The sequence below is a fragment of the Festucalex cinctus genome, chromosome 16 (genome assembly GCF_051991245.1).
Source record: "Festucalex cinctus isolate MCC-2025b chromosome 16, RoL_Fcin_1.0, whole genome shotgun sequence".
Lineage (NCBI taxonomy): Eukaryota > Metazoa > Chordata > Actinopteri > Syngnathiformes > Syngnathidae > Festucalex > Festucalex cinctus.
The window spans coordinates 8,190,963-8,210,320 of NC_135426.1; the positions used below are offsets into that span (position 1 = coordinate 8,190,963).

Here is a 19,358-nt window from a genome sequence, read left to right on the forward strand (position 1 = left end):
CATCGTCGGCGGGCAGCCCGACATCCTCCGTTGCCCCGGTTACGTTTATGGGCACGGATGCGCTTGGGCGGCTCATGATGCTTTTACTGCAACCCTAAATCACCGAAAGTGATGGCGGCCGATGATTAGGATGATGACGCTGACATGACCTTTGCAAGGGTGTTGTTCGGCGGTGATTGCTCAATTTAATGTCTCTTTGGACTTGAAGGTGTGAAGCCCTCTGTGTCAGTTCTTCAGTGAAGGATGGATGAGTCGGAGGATTTTTAAATAGCTTTTGGTGCAGGAAGAGGAAAGAAAAAAAAAAAAAAGCAGCTCGATGTGACCACTTTTAAAAATATTCTCATGTGATACAGATCTTCTGAGCAGTTTCATATGTCCTGCCAAGTAAGAAAAGGCTGCTTTGCCAGCAGGTAGCAACATCATGCCTGGACGTTCATCTCAATGGAGGTCTGCTAAACAAAGCTGCAGAAGCAAATAAAGTCGAATAGAGTCCTCAAGCGGTCAATGGGAATGGAGTATTATGTGCACGGCCAGAAAGCCCAGACACACTTTGCCCCCGCCGTTATCGGCCCGCGCAGATGTGCCTCAGCCTCTTCCACGGCGTTCCCGCTCACCACATCCATCAAAGAAGTGCATCTCGGGACACCGAAAGAATGGTGCAAGCGCCAAGCCCACCATCTGCCGTCATTTAGAAATAAATGACAGGCCCAAACCTCACGGGAGCCCGTCTCATTCCTCTGCCAACATCGTTACTGTGACGGGTACCGCCCGTCATCCGGCCTTCCCACTTTCCCTGAAATCGATGTGCGAAAGCACTGTGTGCTGGAGTGTGACTCCAGGAGAGGCTTGGAGTGGATTTGGTCGGTGAAGCACAGCCGTTTACTCAGAGGAGCCGGCAGGTGGAACAGCATGGTGAAACCAGCTGTCTCCCCGCTGATTACAGGAGCCAACACGGAGAGTTGGGAGGACTTGGGGCCTGCCAGTGGATTTAGCTGGAAAGTAGCTCCGTGTCCATTTTGATTTGATTAGGTTAGGAGTCAGTCAGGAGATGGGAGTTTACAACCTGTCTGCAGGCTGTGCTCCATTGCAGTACTAATAATTAATATTTTACAGTCAGGCAAACAATATTTACAAAGTCCACTCTAGAGGAAAGCAGGACTGCAATTTAGCAGCTCTCCCCAGGTGCATATTAAGGAAAATGAAGTAGTTAACCAAATGAAATTAACAATACAACTGTGGCGTGCCTGACAAATGAGCCACATAAAACTTACCTTATCATTATGGGGGGAAAAAACAAAACAAAAACTATAGCCCAAATGAGCTATCTCTCCCTAAAAATCTACCAGAGAAGAATTTCCCTTTGCTATGCAAACTGTAAGAACAGGCTAAAGTACAGTACTACTTCACGAGTGCTTGTACGTGACAGCTAATATAAGTTTGCACTCATAACTGAGATGGAAGGTGGACTTTATTAATTTCATGGATCTGGAAATGAGCCGTGGTGATAAGGCTATCATTCTCTTATCTGTGGATAGCGGAGGCGTAATTAAGCCAATAGCCAGCGATGATGAGGAAGTCATGTGAATAAAGACTCTGAGATATGAGAGTGGAATTTTCAGGGCTGGTTTACCAGGGGGACGATTAGATTGGCACTTAATTGCCACCTTTACTATTTATAGGGTGGGAGGTTCTCCCGCGAGGTAGCTCACACCTCCCTCTTCCAGTTATCCTCTTTTTGTGGCCAAGGTCAGCTCGCTGAATGCTTTGGTTAGATGGGCGGAGGTTACGTCGCGGGACCAAGTGGCAGCTGAGATTGAAAGCGGGAATCCCTCCGCCCTTTCTGTCCATGTGGATGTCGAGCAGATTGAGGTCAAGAGTAGGTGGATGGCTGTCTAACAGCACAAGATGCTAGAAATCTTCAATTTACACCTTTGGTCAACTTTTCTCTGAGTTCAAAATTGTTTGGCGGCAACAACAATCATTTCTATTGATCCGTTGCTGTCTCACTGCACCACTTGCTAAATTGTGGTGACAAAGACAAACAGCCCGGCTTATGGCCCGGACAAATTGTTTTTTTTCGACAATGCTATTTGAGTTGCCAGACATCAAACGCAACCACGAGAATTTGGTCCTATGCTTAGCTCGGTCCAAGTTACTGGCTAATATGCTAAAGGATATGATATGATAGGATATGATAAAGGATATATATTAATTCGGGTTACACTGATGCCCATGCCAGTATCAGTGCTCCGATATAACACCAGATACCCTTTAAAGAGTGCAAACAGTTTTTCAAATAGAGAAAACCCGTTTCCAGATACTAAATGATGCTCATAGTTTAGGATTACAGTAAAACTATGGCCTAATAAAAACGATTACAAATAGGCCTATGTGGAACCCAACACACTGGAGGAGCTTCATGCGGCAAAAGTATGCTAGCACTGGCTTAATGCTAACAAGGCAAAATGCTGACGAACAGCACATTGTCACACTATAAAAAGTTTAAATCAGGGGTCACCAACCTTTTTGAAACAGAGCTACTTCTGCTAATGTACAGCGCTACTCGTTTCATACACACTCCTGAGCAAATTTGCTAAAATTTGCGGGTAAAATGTTTTCATCCAAGTTTGCTAGCTCGCTAGCTAGCTAGCTTGTTTGCCTCCACGAATGCTATGGTTTAGTTGTGCACTACAGTACCGACCTTTGAGTATACAATACTGAAATATAAACATGAAACATTGTTATTTACAAATTTAAAACGCAAGTAAAAGTTAAGAATCAAACAGATGCAAAGTGACATTTTTTTCTTCTTAAGATGGGCTACTGAAGTTATATGCCATGTTTGGTACAAGTTTGGGTTTTTGAACATTTGATTATCATCAGAAAAAACAATGCCATTATCAAGTATTGGTACTTATATCGGTGAGTATACTAAAGTGCAAATAGGCCTACTTGTGCGCAGTCTCAAAAACATGATACTGGTGCACCCCTAATATAAAGCTATAAGACTAAAAGTGAAGTAATTGGTCTCATAGGTGCGAGAAATGTGCTGACTACTGTATTTGAACATATCACCAGTTGAAGTCCAACGTGGCTGCACAAGCTAGTGGAGCTATAGATTTCGATATCTACTATATTGAGTGTAGACAATACACGACAGAGGCTATACAGTAGCTCTTATTATGACACCACCACCTCCGGAGCTCTTGCCTCCATTGGGAGCAGTTAGCAATTGCTATGGCGACTTTAAATTGCCTGTCCACCAACACGAGGCAGCACACGTCAAAATTAATAAAGGCCTTTGCGCAAGACAGATACGAGAGTATTCTGTCATACCCGTGACACCTCTCTGTGTAAACCTCGTGCAAAGGGTTCCAAATAAGCAAAAGCCCGCTTGTAAAAATTGTAATCCGTGCTCCTCGGATAGACGCGCGGGAGAATAGAGTGTTATCACCCTGCTTGACACACTCCTGTGTTTTCTCCCTGGATCCTTGGGGCTTTATCACACCAGCATTTCATTCCATTATCCCGAGCACACCGGGACAGTCCTCCGAGCAGGGGAATGAGATGGCTTGTCAGGGTCGCAGAACAAAGAGGGAGCATGTCGAGCACAGGATTAGACCGACAGAGGCGAGGGAAAAGGAGGATGGAAGACGAGAGGGAACATGAGGGATGGAGGAGCTGCACTGGGATAGAAGGGAGATGTTTGGGGGATTTCCCTTCACACTGAGACTTTGCTATCTAGTAATTGGCAGTTGTGCTTGTTGGGAGTTGTGGCACACAAGAGGGATGTTTGTCCTAATTTAGTGGAAAATTAGTAAATGCTGTGCTTAACTCATTCACTGCCTTTGACAAGTATACTTGTCAATTGTATTTTTTAGAGCGGTGCTAAATGGGGGCGAATCTGAGCATGCTCCACTGTAAATATCAAACTTGGAAACAACTTTACTGATGCCCAACCACCGGTAGATGACATCATTGCCCCATTTTATAGGAAATAAACACAGTTTCAGAGTCCATGGGAGAAATGGCTGTATTTTGGCAAACCTACATTTTTCTGCTGTCAATTATAAAAGAACGGGACGGGACAAAAAGTAGGGAGTCTATTCTGTTATTTGGTAGATTCGGTTTATATATAATTATTGAATGTAATATCACGTGAGTATTGGAAATGTAAAAATTTTCTATAATGACTGGCAGTGAATGAGTTTTAATATATGGTTGTGGATGAGGGTTCATTGCTTTGGACTTGACTACTTCCTGCACCATCTAAATAAGTTGCATACCCATAGTCAAAATTTGACCCGCAAATTAGAAAAGTCCATTTGTGGAAAGATTCAACTTGGAGGGGGGGGGGGGAAATGTCAATATGTGTACTTGTTTCTATTTTTTGCCTGATTTTAACATTTACCTTAACTTTTTTTTTTTTAGATTATTTAATTTTTAGATTATATAATATATCAATTTACAGTGGTGTGTTGAGATAAGAGTGATGCACCACATTTTTCACATATGAGCCCTTTTTTGGTCTATTATTTTTTAACTAAAGATGTGAACAATTCTGTAAAAAAAAATAAAAAAAAATTAAAAAAAATAAAAATAAAAAAGGGGCTTGCCACTCCCGTTCAAAAAAATGGTGCTTCAACACAAGATAAATAAAAGAATACACAGACGTTTTCTTTATCCTCTGTGAAGAACGAATATTACTACGGTTCCTCGAGCCAGTTGTTGCTGATCAGGAGTCTTCATTTGTCGCCTCGACTGCATTATACTGCCCCCCGGTGGCTTAAATTCTTTATTGTATTTATTTATTTGTAATGTAAATAAAAAAAAAAGTGCCGTTTTGAAAATATACATTAAACGTTTTTGTTCTTTGAAACATATTGAATCTGTTTTGTAATGTTTCAAGATGTGCACGTTTCCAGCCAATGAAATATGGATCATAGTTACCATCTGCTTGTAAGGCACACACACATACAGTACACATTTAATACACACAGGTGCCGCATCATGCCACCGTGCATCCTAAAAGCTATAAAAGCACAGACAAGTGCACACGGCAACCCCAAGATCCCACACTTCATTAGGCGTCCAGCCAACCCTGACTGGAGTAAATCGATGCCGGATAATACCCGGCGCCCCTCATTCCGCCATCTCACCTCCATTCCAGCCTCCCATCAACATCCATCCCTCCTTCCAAAGCCTCACAACATCATTCTTGCTTACTTCTGCATCCCCATTCTATAATCCCGCCTGTCTTTGTGTTTCCACCTGACGACAGTCTTGCATCACCCCTGCATCCACCCATTTGTCTACATTCTCCCGCTAACAGCTGCCCCCCCCTCCCCCTCCCACACTACCCTCCCCTCCCCTTTCCTCTCCTCTCCTCTCCATCTCACCTGTCTGGTTTCATCAGTAGTATGGATCATTCCTCTTATCAGGCTCCCGTGCCTTTAACGCTGTTGTCGTATATAACACGTCTGTTGTGATCACTGACAGCTGGGCTGTGCAGCGTTGACAGCAACAGGGATAATAAGCTCATTTTGCATGCAGTTCTGTGTCACTTTTCTCTGTCGGGGCTGCTTCCTATAATTTAGGCCCGCTCCATCTCTGGGGAGGGACGCGTTATTACTCTGCCGGGGATTGGCCGGGGTGTTTAAGGATTCCATTTCATTAAGCATGTCGGTTTACACTCGCGCTACAACAAGTTGCCGCCGCTATTCCGCTTTGTAACGGCGAAACTGCCCTCATTTGACAAACTGTGCCGATGACGGCAGCCAGAGGAGGCGGGGTATTAACTGGGATGGTGAAAGTTTTAGCCATTTTTCAAACTAGCTTTGGAAATAATTTACTATGCTTAATGGCCCGCTGCAGGCTTGTTGCATGCAATTAAAGATGTAATCCATTACAGCTAGGGAAAAAAAAAAATCCAAATAGGCCTGTCATACCCACTTTATTCACTTATATGAGGCTGAAAAATATTTGAAATCAACAGTCCATATCGCTGCTGGACAAAATGGTCACGAGGGAAGAAGTTAATGCTATTTGTATATTCAAATTATGCTCATTATTATCAGCAAGGACTACACTTTGAAGTAACTTTTGAAAAACCACAAGAACTTTTGCCGTTTTTATACCAAGTCCTTTTTTTTGTTTTTGGAAAAGCAGCATTGTGTACAAACAAACTATAAAAGTGTTGTGTTTGTTGTGACGCACAGCAGGCAAGGCATCAGCCACTCTTCGCTCGGTAAAACCAGTTCTAAAAAATACTGAATTATTAATATTTACGCTCGAAACAACAACTCCATCTGTGATTTGCTAGATTTTCTGGTGACTAAACAATGATAGTGGCTTTAGAGCTGAAAATTGAAAGAAAAGAATTGGGGAAGTGGGGGGGTGTACGTGTGAGTGCATGAAATATTCACGGAAGCAACGATGAAAGGAGGTTCAAGCTATTGGAGACAGACATCTTACCGAGATAAAAGAGCCGAAAGCACACCCCTGCAATATTTCTCCCATTCACGGTGCAAAAATGTCCTGATGTGGCCTCTATTACAATCTCTATTTGCTGAATTATGCGCATGACTATACAACACAACAAAAGGACACTGGAATATGTGTTACATTGGAAAGGTAACGGCTTGAGAAAAAAAATAAAATATATATATATTATATATATATATATTGGAACAACAATATTTATTAAATTGAACTGACTAGGGGTTGAAACATTTGTCATGTCTCAACTTTCAGCATCTTTAAAAAAAAATTGCGGCCATATCACTCAAGGAATCTCTATTTTGAGTATAGTTTGAGGAGGCCAAAGTCCATTAACTTTTCACAACTTATCAGTTGCAGACATCATTTTTGAAAGTGGCAGGGAAAATGTTGTATATGTGGCTAAAGCAATTCCCCATCAGTCCTTGGCGTGATGAGCGTGCATTACCTCGTTTACCTCATGGAGGTTGGGGCCATGCTGGGCTCTTATAGCCGGAGGCGACGACAAATCAGCCTTCACGCTGTCGCAGCATGAGCAGTCTGCAGTGGGGGAGAGGGGGGGGGGGAAAAAAAAAAAAAAAAAAGGAAATCTGATCAACGACAGGAATATTTTTGGATATAAATGACAGCAGGTAAACCAACTCAAACTTTATGAATAGATGTCCCTGCCAACGCGGATATAAGCAAGCGTTTTTGGCGTGAATGTGACAAGCTTGCCATCTCGTCTTGACTTCACTGGAGGTGATCGCCAGTCAGACTTGATCATAAATTGACAAACGCAAGCCCCCGTGATACATGAGCCGCTTCACTCCATGGCTCAGGTGGCAGAGTGGCCATCTTGTTATTGGAAGATTGCTTGTTCGATCCCCCAGCTCCTCCAGAGACTCTCTTGAATGTGACGCCGAACACTTAAATTGCGGTGGATGGGGATGAGCATGGCTGACTTCATGCAATGTCAATGGATGAATGTTCTAAGTAAAGCGCCAATAGTGGGTGGCAAATCGTATTTTTGATGTTGGGTGTACATTCCGCGCGTGAGATTGATATTCCTTACAATAGGTTTGACATCCCAGCTCTCAGGAGATGAGACTATTACACTATAGTAGCGACTTCAGATTCGAGTTACCCAGCTTAATGCTCACACATGAGAATTGTCATAAAAGGGCTGAGGAATAGTATCGATGTGGTTCTGCTTTAATCACTTTAAGCAACAGATATTTGAACACAATTGGTGCAACACAGACTACGCACAATCAGGCATACATTCTTTATCCTCTGCAACAAACCACTTAGGTTTTTAAACTCTACTTCATTCGCTTCGGCACTATATTAAACTGCCCCCTGGTGCTCAAGTCACACACACCAGGAGCCACAATAAAAAAAAATAAAAATAAAAAATTCATTCTATTAAGCTATTACTATCTATTTTATATAGTACATTATTAGAAAGGGTTTTTTTTCCTAATGAAAAACACTTTTTGTTGGTTTATTGCAGTGTCTGGAATGAAAATTAAACTTGCATCTCAAGTATTTGTGTGCTGCATAAATGTCATTTTCTACAGTGCGCCTTAATCTGTACTTAGCACCACACCTTCCTAAATTCTGCCAAAAGCTTTGAACCCACTCTCAAAATTCTGGCTTGCTTCTCCCCAAAATGGAATATTGAATGTTGCACCATAAGGAGGCTACGCGGCTCATTCACGCTGATGCTAACATGGAGGATATGAAGTAGATGCATCAAGCAGAGGCTGAGGCAGAGCAAACACTGCGGCACCAGCTGCTCTCTGCAGCACCACCATTAAGCCTGGAGGAGGTGACATTCGTTGGAGGGGACTCGCATCAAATGTTGGATTGCTGGACCGCCTCGACATCTGCGCACACTCTGGGAGGAAAAAAAAAAAAAAAGTTTGCAAACATCTGTCCTCTACTGGCTTCCCTTTATTGTATTGACCACAGCACTGCCTCATTTATTTGCTCACATTTCTTCACTTTGTGTGATATGGAAAAATGGTCAACGTCAACTCAAAGAGATGCTGGGGACGACAAAAAGAGGGTTGAAGGAATAGCACCCTATGTCCCCTTTACAAGTTTTCTTTGGGGTCTTCATATAAACCAACCATCTATCTCCATTATGCCCCCGAAATTGCTATTTGTCGCTTTGCGGGGAAGAAATAATCAATATGTCTTGTGGGGGCAGCGAGCGCATTAGAGGAAGCAAATTGATGTCTCTCGCCCCAGCGCTCCTCACTTTGCACACTGCACCACAACTAATGGGAAGCCTCACTGGCTGCCAGACAGGGACCCGGCGAGTGTGGATGCGTGTGATTGCATGTGTGTGCGTGCACAGCAGCGAGTGGTGAGGCAATAGGTAATTTGTTAATGCAAAATGAATGCCAGTTTGTTGGCGTGCGCGCGTGTGTCCACTATAGCGTGTTTGTGTGTCCAGTGTTGATGCCGCCTTATCTGTCCCAGCCATCCGGCTTTAGGTCTTTGGGCTGTCAGAGGCAGATAGCCCTGTCACCAGCACAGCGTCCCCATTTCCCCGAGGGCCTTGAAGGTTTCCTACAGCGAGTGACACTTCCAGAAAATCCCCAGCTGATAAGTGCATCGCAGACGGACGTCACGTGACCTGCCCAATAGTCCATCTCCTCGCCCGGGCTTTTATTTCATTACACCCTCTCCATCGCCCTCAATCTCAGCAAGCAGGCAGTAAACACGATTTTAAGTCAAGACACCTCTTTTATTAAATCGGCTTCAAACTGCTAAATCTTTTTGTCACCAGCTTTGAGATATCAACTTAAACATGACGGGCACGATATGAAAGATTTGAAAGGGGATTGCAAACCTGGCGACACAAGCATGACAAGTCATGAAAAGCCCCAAAATGCAAAGCAGGATACGCAGAAGGAGGCAGCAGCAGCAGAATAATATCAGTGCCACTGCATTATAACATGAGAAATGAATATTTAAACAGTGTGGCTGATACTGTGACAGCCGCAGAATAAATTCATCTTTCTGTCATCCCCTTACAAACACTCACAAAATCAATCTCCGTCAGCGACATTGGAGTGCTCGGACAGCATCTCAAGACACAGGCGGGGTCGGGTGGGGGACTGCACAGGTCAAACCGGGATTCTTGATTATCTATTTGTTCGCGGTAGAGGGCATTAGGGGCACGTCAGTCTTCATTTAGCCTAGCAACGCTTGCACACAACTGGAAAAATGTCACACACGCTTGGTTACTTTCAGCACAAAAATCACCTGAGAGAGAAAATATTTGAATATGCTTGTTAGTGATTTATTCAGGTATATAAACATGGAATACATTTGTGGGTATTAATAGATTTTTTGTGTGTCCCAGACGTCATTCAAAATTGTTTTTTTCTTGTCTGGCACATTCCCAAAGCTAACAGGGATGTCAGAAAGGAGACGCCACAAATACACGCCATTTACCTGCAGACTGTGTGAATGAATGTGTGCGATAAGGCTTTTGTCACGGCGGACGCTTTAAGCCGTCATAGCGGAAAGAGCAAAAGGTGTTAATAATACGATTAGGCCGTATTCAAGTGTCCCACTAAGCCACGGCGGTGTGACATTGAGCCGGAATGTACAATGCAAAGAGCCGGAGTCTAAGCTGCTTAATGGGATTCAAACATCATTAATTTGCTTTTTTAGACTTGTGTTTTTCCAACTGCGACGTGTCAAATGTCTGAAAGATAGAAGCCCCGTGGCTGCTTATCTGCACACCGCAGCCCTGTGACAGCGTGGCGGCCGGTCCAAGGTGAACCCCCTGCGCTGTCCCTGCACACAACAGCTTGCAGATAAAGGTGGGATGTATAGAGGTAAGTCCGTGTCTTCTTCAAAAGCTATGCTAGCCATCATTCTCAGTTAGCTTTTCCCTCAAGCGACTTATTCTAATACATTTTCTACAGTTAAAGAGAAAAAGAGAAAGAACGAAAGAAAGAGAAAGAAAAAAAGAACAAAAGAAAGAGAAAGAAAAAAAGAACGAAAGAGAAAGAAAAAAAGAACGAAAGAAAGAAAAAAGAACGAAGGAGAAAGAACGAGAGAAAGAGAAAGAACGAGAGAAAGAACGAGAGAAAGAACGAGAGAAAGAACGAGAGAAAGTAATGTTTATTTGGGGGAAAACAGTTTTTTTTTCCACTCAGAAGTTCTAATACATTTTAAAAGGAGAGTTTTGAGGACATTTAATCTGTTTATATATTACAAAAAAAAAAAAAAAGACAAGTTGAGACAACCACTCTACCACCTGAGCCATGCCATTCCTGCTTTGTGTTAGTATATTGATGGTATCAGGTGGAATCTTCGAACCGCCAACACCCGTTCTTGGTCTCATTTGGGACGCACTAGCAAAGCAGTATAGACCCCTTCAAAGTTTGTAAACAAGGTGGTGCAATTTAAAGGGCGGGGGTTAGCTGGAGGCAAAAACACCTCAGTGGCGTGTGGTTCTAACACCGGTCAGCATACTTTCACAGAAAGTTCACGTCGAAATGGACGCGGAAAACGGCCATTTGAGTTAATGTGAGTAAACTGACTCCCCACGACAGTGAATATTACTTTAAAAAGTTAACTCTGACTGATGGGCTGATATTTACTGACCCCTACGCACTCACGCACTGGATAGATGATTTAACGGGACTACCCATCGTGCAATGGCCGGACATTTAAATCTACCTTATAGAAAAACTGAGCGTTTATACTAAAGATAAACTGAAGGCCTATAAATCAGTAGATGTCTACAACTACGTCTTGAATGGACATGTTAAAATTTAGAATATAACAACTTGAGCGAGGACTTTTGTGTCGCGGTCGCAAGTGCTGCCAAGTCAACGACAGGGACAGAAGACGAGGATATATGAGGCATGTACTTCTCCTAAAATTTTTTTTACAAGAAGTTATCGGAACCATTGCGGGGGCTGTCGCCTCGACAAAACTGAAACATACAGCTAACGTTTGGTTAGCTAGCGGTTAGCATTCGCGCATGTAAACACGGACTTTTTGTAACTCCGTGCATGTAAAAAGAATCCCACAAATAATGACTAACTTAAGTAATTTCAATCGCAACTAATTCTAGCCCATATTGTCCAGGCTGAATCTGATAGTTAAATTTACCTGATATGAAGCGTGCGCTGCAAACACGAGCATTGTTGATAGCCTCAGTCCAGTCCTGTCGCCTAATCGCGTTTAACCAAAGCGATTACTTGACTGGCAGAGACTGGGATGCGATAGAATTTCAAGTTTTTGTTGGTGCCTTTACGGTTCTGGCAACCAAAAACACAACAAAACGACATTTTCTACAGACAACCAGCGTTGTTTACTTCTAGCTGCACTTCCGTTGCCTGCAGCGGCAAGTTGTTCTTGCATCCAGTAAACACTGCGACGTCATTGTGACGTAGGCCATGAAGGGGTCCATAGTGGCAAACGGCAAGAGTGGCATGGCTCAGGTGGTAGCTGACGGTTATGAGTTGTTCGTTCCAATGCTTAAGAAACTTGGTAAAAATGTTCCGTACTCAAAAGTCTCCTTGTAAAATGTACTTAGAATTTCTGAGTGAAAAAAACATCACTGTTTTTCAAGTAAATATTACTTTATTATTATTATTTTATTTTTTTTTTTTTAAAGTGTCGAATCTTTGGTGAGAGTAAGATTTGTTTTTTTAGCACAACAGCAGCATTGCCAATTTCCATGAAATTTTGTATGTGTAAAAAGTTGAATTGGCTAAGCATTTTTCTGTTCATGTCTGCAGTGACGGGTCGTCTGGCGCAAAAATGAACACATTGTAGGAAACTGTTGGCTTACGCGACCTTGAGATAAAGCTCTGCTCGAGCTATTTCTGTGACTTTTGAATGTCAAGTCGGAACCCGCAGGGGCTGCAGAACCTGCCTACTAAAAAGAGCAAAACATCTCAAAAGTGTCTCTCTCTCTCTCTTTCTCTCAAGGCAACAATAACCACGCAAAAATAATTCCACTACCGGCGGCGTGTGACAAACAACAATTGCGTGGTGCTGCAGGTTAATTCAGTTCTTTGATGGATGCGGAAAGTGCGGGAGAAAGCCGTGTCAATTAGAAAAAGCCCAGTGTGAGAGTGCCGGCTGCTGCATGCACTGCTGGGCATAAATGAGTCTAGCAGCCAGGGCAACACAGGCAGGGCTTTAACACAACACCGCAGACACGCCTAAGACTCCCATTGTGCCGCTCGCTAATCCATTTCCACCCTAACAAGCTGCTGCCTTCGAACACAGGCATCCAAGCGCACGCTTGTCCACCGTCTGCTGGGTTTGGTTCAGATCCAGTGTGTTGACTTTCAGCAGCCATTTTAAGCTCCCTCTGGCAACACTCGCCCTCCTCCGTGTTGGAACAAAACGGGGATGTTTTAGGACGCTGCGTGTGCCCCTCTATTGTATTAAAGGAGAAGTCAACCCCCCAAATATTTCTTGACAATAATATATGTGACCTCTAGGGGTGTGAATTGCCTAGTACCTGACGATTCGATTCGTATCACGATTCACAGGTCACGATTCGATTCGATACCGATTAATCCCGATACGAATGGTCACGATTCGATACCGATTAATCCCGATACGAATTTATAAGTCGATTGTTGCGATTTTTTTTCATTCATATTTAGAAAATACTAATCAGTAAGCTTGTAGAGTGTAAGATTTATATGAAAATGTATTATTTATTTATCTGAAATTTCAGTCTTATAGAGGTTGTAATCTGTTTCATGTTTGAACAGCATTAAAATAAAAATATTAAGGCTTAATGTGCCGTTCATATAACATTCTTCCATGCTCAAGGTGTGAATCCTAAAAAAAGAAGAAGCTATCCGTTTGTTCAAATCTAACCTCCAGTGACACAAGGATGCTTATCACCTTTAGTAGTTTCCACTATCGACGCCCGCTAAGACAAAGTGTGTCTCACGGTTTGCCCCGCAACTGCGCCTCTTCTCCCACCTGCCATCAAAGTGACAAACTCGCTGGCGGGCTGCAACACCCACAAGGAGACAATGTGCGAGATGAGATAAAAATGCGAGAAGGGATCAAACGTGATTTGGGAACTTGAAGATAGCATGACCAGCTTCAGGTGTTTGCTATGCAAGAAAAAACTTTTAAGGACGTTAACATTTTGAGAGCCAAATCCTCAACTTCACTAATCTTTCAAAATCACTATCCTGTCCGGCATCCTCCTCTTGCCTGTGCTCATCTGTTCCTGATTTTGCCTTCCTCACCCGCGCCTCGTTATTCCCGATTACCTGTATACCTGATGTATTCAACTTTGTGTTGCCAGCTCGTTATACCTCACCTGCCTCATAGAAAGCTTTGACACCGTTTGATTTTTTACCTTACCACAAGGTCGTTGGGACTATCTTTTGCCTCAGAGTCTTACATTTGAGGTCCTACCTCATGTCCTGTTCTTGACGGCTATTTTCAATAATGTATTAGTACAAAACAAGAGAAAATGTACTAGAACGGGTGTCAGACATACAGCCAGTGGGCCAGAAACCAGCCCATCAGGGGGGTACAATCTGGCCGGTGAAGACAGAACACAAACTGCAGTTTTTCACTACAATTAACTGTTACTAATTTTCTGCATTGGAGGGTGCACTGAGAGCCATTTTCAGCAGTAAAGCGTTAATATTTTGTCTATAATTAATGTGGTAACTTCATTATTTTTCATGTACAATTCATACCTTTAAAAATAATAATAATAATAATGCTTGTACTTGCTGTCGTCAACGACGTCATCACCTGTGTTGAGGAAACAGGTAAACAATCATGGCTCAGTTTACTGGACAAACTCAGAAAACAAGTAAGCCATGATTGGCCGTTACCTCAGCACAGGTGATGTCATCAGTCGACAGCAAGTAGAAAAATTACTTTTTAAAAAGGTATTAATTGTACATGAAAAATAATGTTATAAAAGTCATTCTGGACAAAATATGAACTATTCATTGCTGAAAATTGTTCAATGAGTATCCCTGAAAATGACATTCTGAAACGTGGCTATTATTCATTATTTGATGTAAAAAAAAAAAAAAAAAAAATTATATATATATATATATATATATATATATATATATATATATATATATATATATATATATATATACACACACACACACACACCCCATCATCATCATCATAATTATTATACTTATATTTGTTTGCATTAATAATAAATGGGAATATTTTCAGAATATACGTGTAGTTATTTGCAGCGAAAAAAGAAATATTTTCATCTGTTATAGCTTATTCGGCTACATACTGATTTGGCCCACTTGAGATCCAATTTAAAATGAAGTAACAGAAATCAGAGTTATCTCACTGTAGTGTATTTCGGTAGGCTTTGCAAATACTAAGCTCTCTCTGTGGTCTGAATAGTATTTGATTGCATTGATTATGTAAAGTAAGTACAGAGCCTTGGACTGACTTTCACTACATCCCAATCTCCCTTATTGTTCTAAACCAAAGTGTTGCCACTAACACATTTATTGTAAATGTCTTTTGTGTCTCACATTTTGAAGCTTAAAAACGACTTGCTCCGATCAGCAACATCCTTGTCCCTTGAGGCGATTTTTCTCTGAATCCTCTCAAAATTAAAAAATTAATGGCACAGTTTGCCAACAGCTGAAGAATTCATGAAAAATACTCACAGGCGAAACACATGCGAGCATTAATAAGATTTCCACAGCATGTTCTTGCCTGGAATCCCACAGTTGCTTGTGTGGCTCCGAGTCCTTCACTGTCACATTGTTGAATGTGACTGTGCTGGCCCAAAGGCAGACACAGTGAATATGAGCAGAACAAAACTGCACACAATAAGAAGGCTGCACATCAATAACCGCTAGGCTGTAGCTTAGCGGGGGGGGGCTTATTGGTTTAATTCTCAAAAATAAGCAGAGATGGGAGGCTGCGTAAGAGCAAACAACTGAGGGGATTCGAGGCATTTATGTGTGTAAGCGCGTGCTCAAAATCCAATCTACCATATTTTTCCGCACGTACAGAAGGCCTCGTGCAAATATTAACACTGCATCTATTGGGAGGCAATCTGGCCATCACCATATTGTTGTTTTTTCTTGCAAAAGCGTAAGCAAACAGAGCTGAACAGACAGCAAGCATGGGCTGTGTTGTTTTTTTTGCCGCTCTTGGTAATCAGCAGTCAGTTCAATGGCTTCCATCCTTTGCTGCTGCTGCTGCAGCACGTCTGGCTTCTTGCGCAGCGCCCGGGAACAATAGCACGGTTTGTGCCGCGTTTCTATTGAGCGCCATTTTATTTAGAGCGTCAGTGCCGTGGAGGGCGGGCGGCATGGCAGGCTAATCTCATTATTCTTGTGTGGCAGCTAATCGTGTTTTATTTGAGTGACTTTTTTTCTTCTTACTGTGGACCGTTTTTAATTACACTTTTACATCTTTTTCCCTTCCCTTAGGTCATACATCCGTTTCATCTATCAAACAAAGAGTATTCCTCAGAGGGAGTTTTGTGTGTTGAAACACAATTGGAGGTAGATGAACTAATGAAGATCCTGCAATTGATCTTCGTTAGACGTTTAACACACAAAAGTGAACAAATCGCAATTATAAACGTCATGTCACTATTTTGACCAATTGAGCTCCTAAGATCCGACTCAATCCGCAACTATTTTCTTTTAAGCCATCAACGTGAGACCTCTTAATGAATATAAATGATGCTCACAACATTGCTAACACGCTGTATAAGTGCAAAGACACACGCCCACGTCTTGCTAAAGTTGTCGTATATTTTTACCCTGTTGAACAGATGACTTTGCCTCAGCGATAATGTGAAGCCTCTATCTTAGGCGGGAGCTGTGACGTCTATTAGATCTATAAATCATGTTAGCCGGTGGATGGGAGGGGGGCGCGCGGCGCCGAGAGCTCAGGGTCGTAAATCTCATTACCTGAGACGGCTGGCGAACCCCCCCGCCGCTACCTCACCCTGTCCTCAATCTCGCCCATTATCAGCTGACCTTGACCGCCAACGCAGACACTTACACTCAATCAAGGCTGCACACGTTTGCGTGTGCGCGCGCGTCTGCGTGTACCTGTCATATTTGTGTTGCGACATGAAGGGGCCCATTCCTCCACACCTACTCTTATCTTTAACGAGGCTGCAGGATACTTTAAAATGAAAATAGTTTATTTCTGCTGCTGTCATCTTGGGACTGTCACACAGTTGACCAATCTGTTTAAGCAAATGCCGTTCACGTTGATTAGTTAGTTCAATGAGCAAGGAGAGACTGCAACCTGAAGCGTACAAGTATACAGTTTCTATTGTCATCTTTCAACAGAAGGTGAGAAATTATCAAACATCATGGTAATTATGGGACGTCTGCTGATTGTTAATACTTTTACTGTCAGTGCAAAAATAAACGTGTGAGTAAAGGCAGCAATCACGCAGTCATTTTCTTCCTTGAAAGACCATCAATGGCTATTAGCGTCTCTAAAAATACACCACACATTGTTAGGTGCACTTGCATAAAACCTGTTGGTAATTCACTTGTGGAATAAGTTAGTACAACGTGTTGACAGGTATCACCATTGTAAAACATTACTCAAGCGTATTTTTTAAAAAGAAGTGTGGATCATATTCAGAAATATGAAAAGTACACCTAGACTAACGGCCAAATATTTATTATATGTAATGAAACTATCAAATCTCAAAAATAATCAAAAACATCAAATGCTGCATCGTTAAACGTTATATTGCTATATACAACGTTGTGCGCCAACAACACCATAATCATGTTCAATCGCTAATTTAATTTGCTACATAGTTATTACACTGTTATTGACTAGAACGTTACACGTCACCGCTGCCAGCCGTGCCCATCAAAGTTTGCACTTGTGTCGAGCCCCTGAGAAGAAAAAGGTTCTAGTATGCAAGAAACGCTAATGACTGTAGTTACGCCCTCCCCAAAATCTATTCCAAAGGCTTAAGATCCATAAGTGATGCAGTAAATAAATTAGGGGTGTCAGGTGATTCAATTTTTTATTATCGTAACTATAATTGCATGGCTGCAATAGTAAAAAGTGTAAAAAAAAAAATGTTAAGTAGAAATATGGCTGCATCTTTTAGTCATTGATACAGTAATTTCACAATAATTCATAACTTAAAATTAAAGATTTACTGTACCGTAAAAACCAAGTGGGATATTGATTTGTGTTGAGGTCCTTTTTCTGCCACTAGATGGCATAATTGCATTTGTAAAACACTCATATTAATAGGTGTCTAATCTTTAACATGAAGTAACTTGTGAAATTCTGCACCTTTTTAAAATTGTAAAATACAACTTGACCCCAATCTCCACAAATATATGCATTATTATTACTGCTAAATTTTGACGTGGATGTGTCTGCTGCGATGTGACTGGAATTCCCCCAGTAAAGGCTTTCCAAGTAAAGATTAATTGCGTGTTAAAACTTTAAATTCACTCATTTTGACACCCCTAAAATAAATAAATGCCTGACTGATGATGTAATAGGCGGAAATTGATCGGCGCGCTAACTTACTTTCGTAACTGATGGGCTTCCTTCTGGAAGGAAGCATTAATGCGATTGATTTTGAACAAAACAGGCCACTCAAATGTATCCAACCTAACCATTTTCACTGTTGAATAAAAAAAAAAAAAAAAAAAAAAAAAAAAATGCAGACTTTAAATCGAGACGGCATAATGCCGCAAGGCTTCTGCGGCATCAAGAAGAGGTGGAGTAATAAGACTTCTCAGGCAGTTAAAGTACCCAATAGAGTTAATAGATTTACTCTCAAGCTGTTTACAACACTTTGTATTGGTTATTTTTTTATTTATTTATTTATTTTTTTAATACAATGTGGGGATTCACTATAATATCAGTGACGTTTTTATAAATATGACTAGTCTCTCTCAAAATATTGTTGCAAAACAGTAAGTGGTTCTGCATCACGAGCAACACATTTCCAAAAGGTTTTTTTTTTTTTTTTTTTTTTTTACCAGATCACTGCCTGCTAGACAAAAACAGGAAGTAAATATGAGACTGGATGCCGAGGGAACATTGCAGTCAGCCGCATCGACACCCACTCAAAGTGCAGCAATATTTTTTCAGTCAGACCAGCGAAATAAAAAGTTAACAAAACTTTACCAAACAACAAATCTCATGTAGGTCACAATGGGTGAATGGCTTTTTGTTGTTGAAATAAAATTCTTGCCGATGCCCTTGGTCCTTCATCTGGCGGAGCCTAGCTCTCCAACTTCTCCGCTGCCTACAAGCGTCAGTCAAACAGTCATAATGAAGGTTCGACATCCAAACAGATGCGTTCGCCGCCTGCAGTCTTAATATCGCTTCCACTCTTCTGGCTCTGTTGTCCACTTCTGCATTGCCTATTTTTTTTTCTCTCCTTTTTCAATTTTCTTTGTGTTCTTCAGCTCGGCTACTCTCCCACTTAAAAGCATGAAAAAGATATTTTTGTGTGCCACTAGAAAATCATTGCATATAATTTCATCTATGGCCTGCGGAATATGATGGCATGCGCTTCTGCGCCCAGCTATATAGTCTATAAAAATTGAAATGATTTGACTGAAATGGAATGGGATTTATCAAATTAAAAGAGTCCTGGTGCAGACTTGGTGATAATTTCAGTCTTCCTCTTTACATCATTTCTCCCCTTTCCTTCCTCTTAATGGATTTTCATGCCTGGAGCACATTTGGGGCCCGAGCTGGAATTTTCAGCATTATGGTATATCTGTCTGTCTCCATAATAACTTATATGACAACACTCTCAGTTACCATCCATACCCCAAACTGTCACCGTTCCCCTACGGACCCTTTGGGAAGACGAGTTCACCCGT

The 19,358-nt window shown here is 41.8% G+C and overlaps 1 long non-coding RNA gene across 3 annotated transcripts in view; it reads right to left on the reverse strand.

The window, feature by feature from the left end:
• Positions 1-19,358, reverse strand: part of LOC144004171 (uncharacterized) — a 50,244-nt gene that overhangs the window by 10,971 nt on the left and 19,915 nt on the right. For all 3 annotated transcript variants that reach the window (XR_013279220.1, XR_013279221.1, XR_013279219.1), the window contains one exon: positions 6,947-7,038. This is a non-coding gene — a long non-coding RNA (uncharacterized LOC144004171). The remainder of the gene's footprint in view (positions 1-6,946; positions 7,039-19,358) is intronic.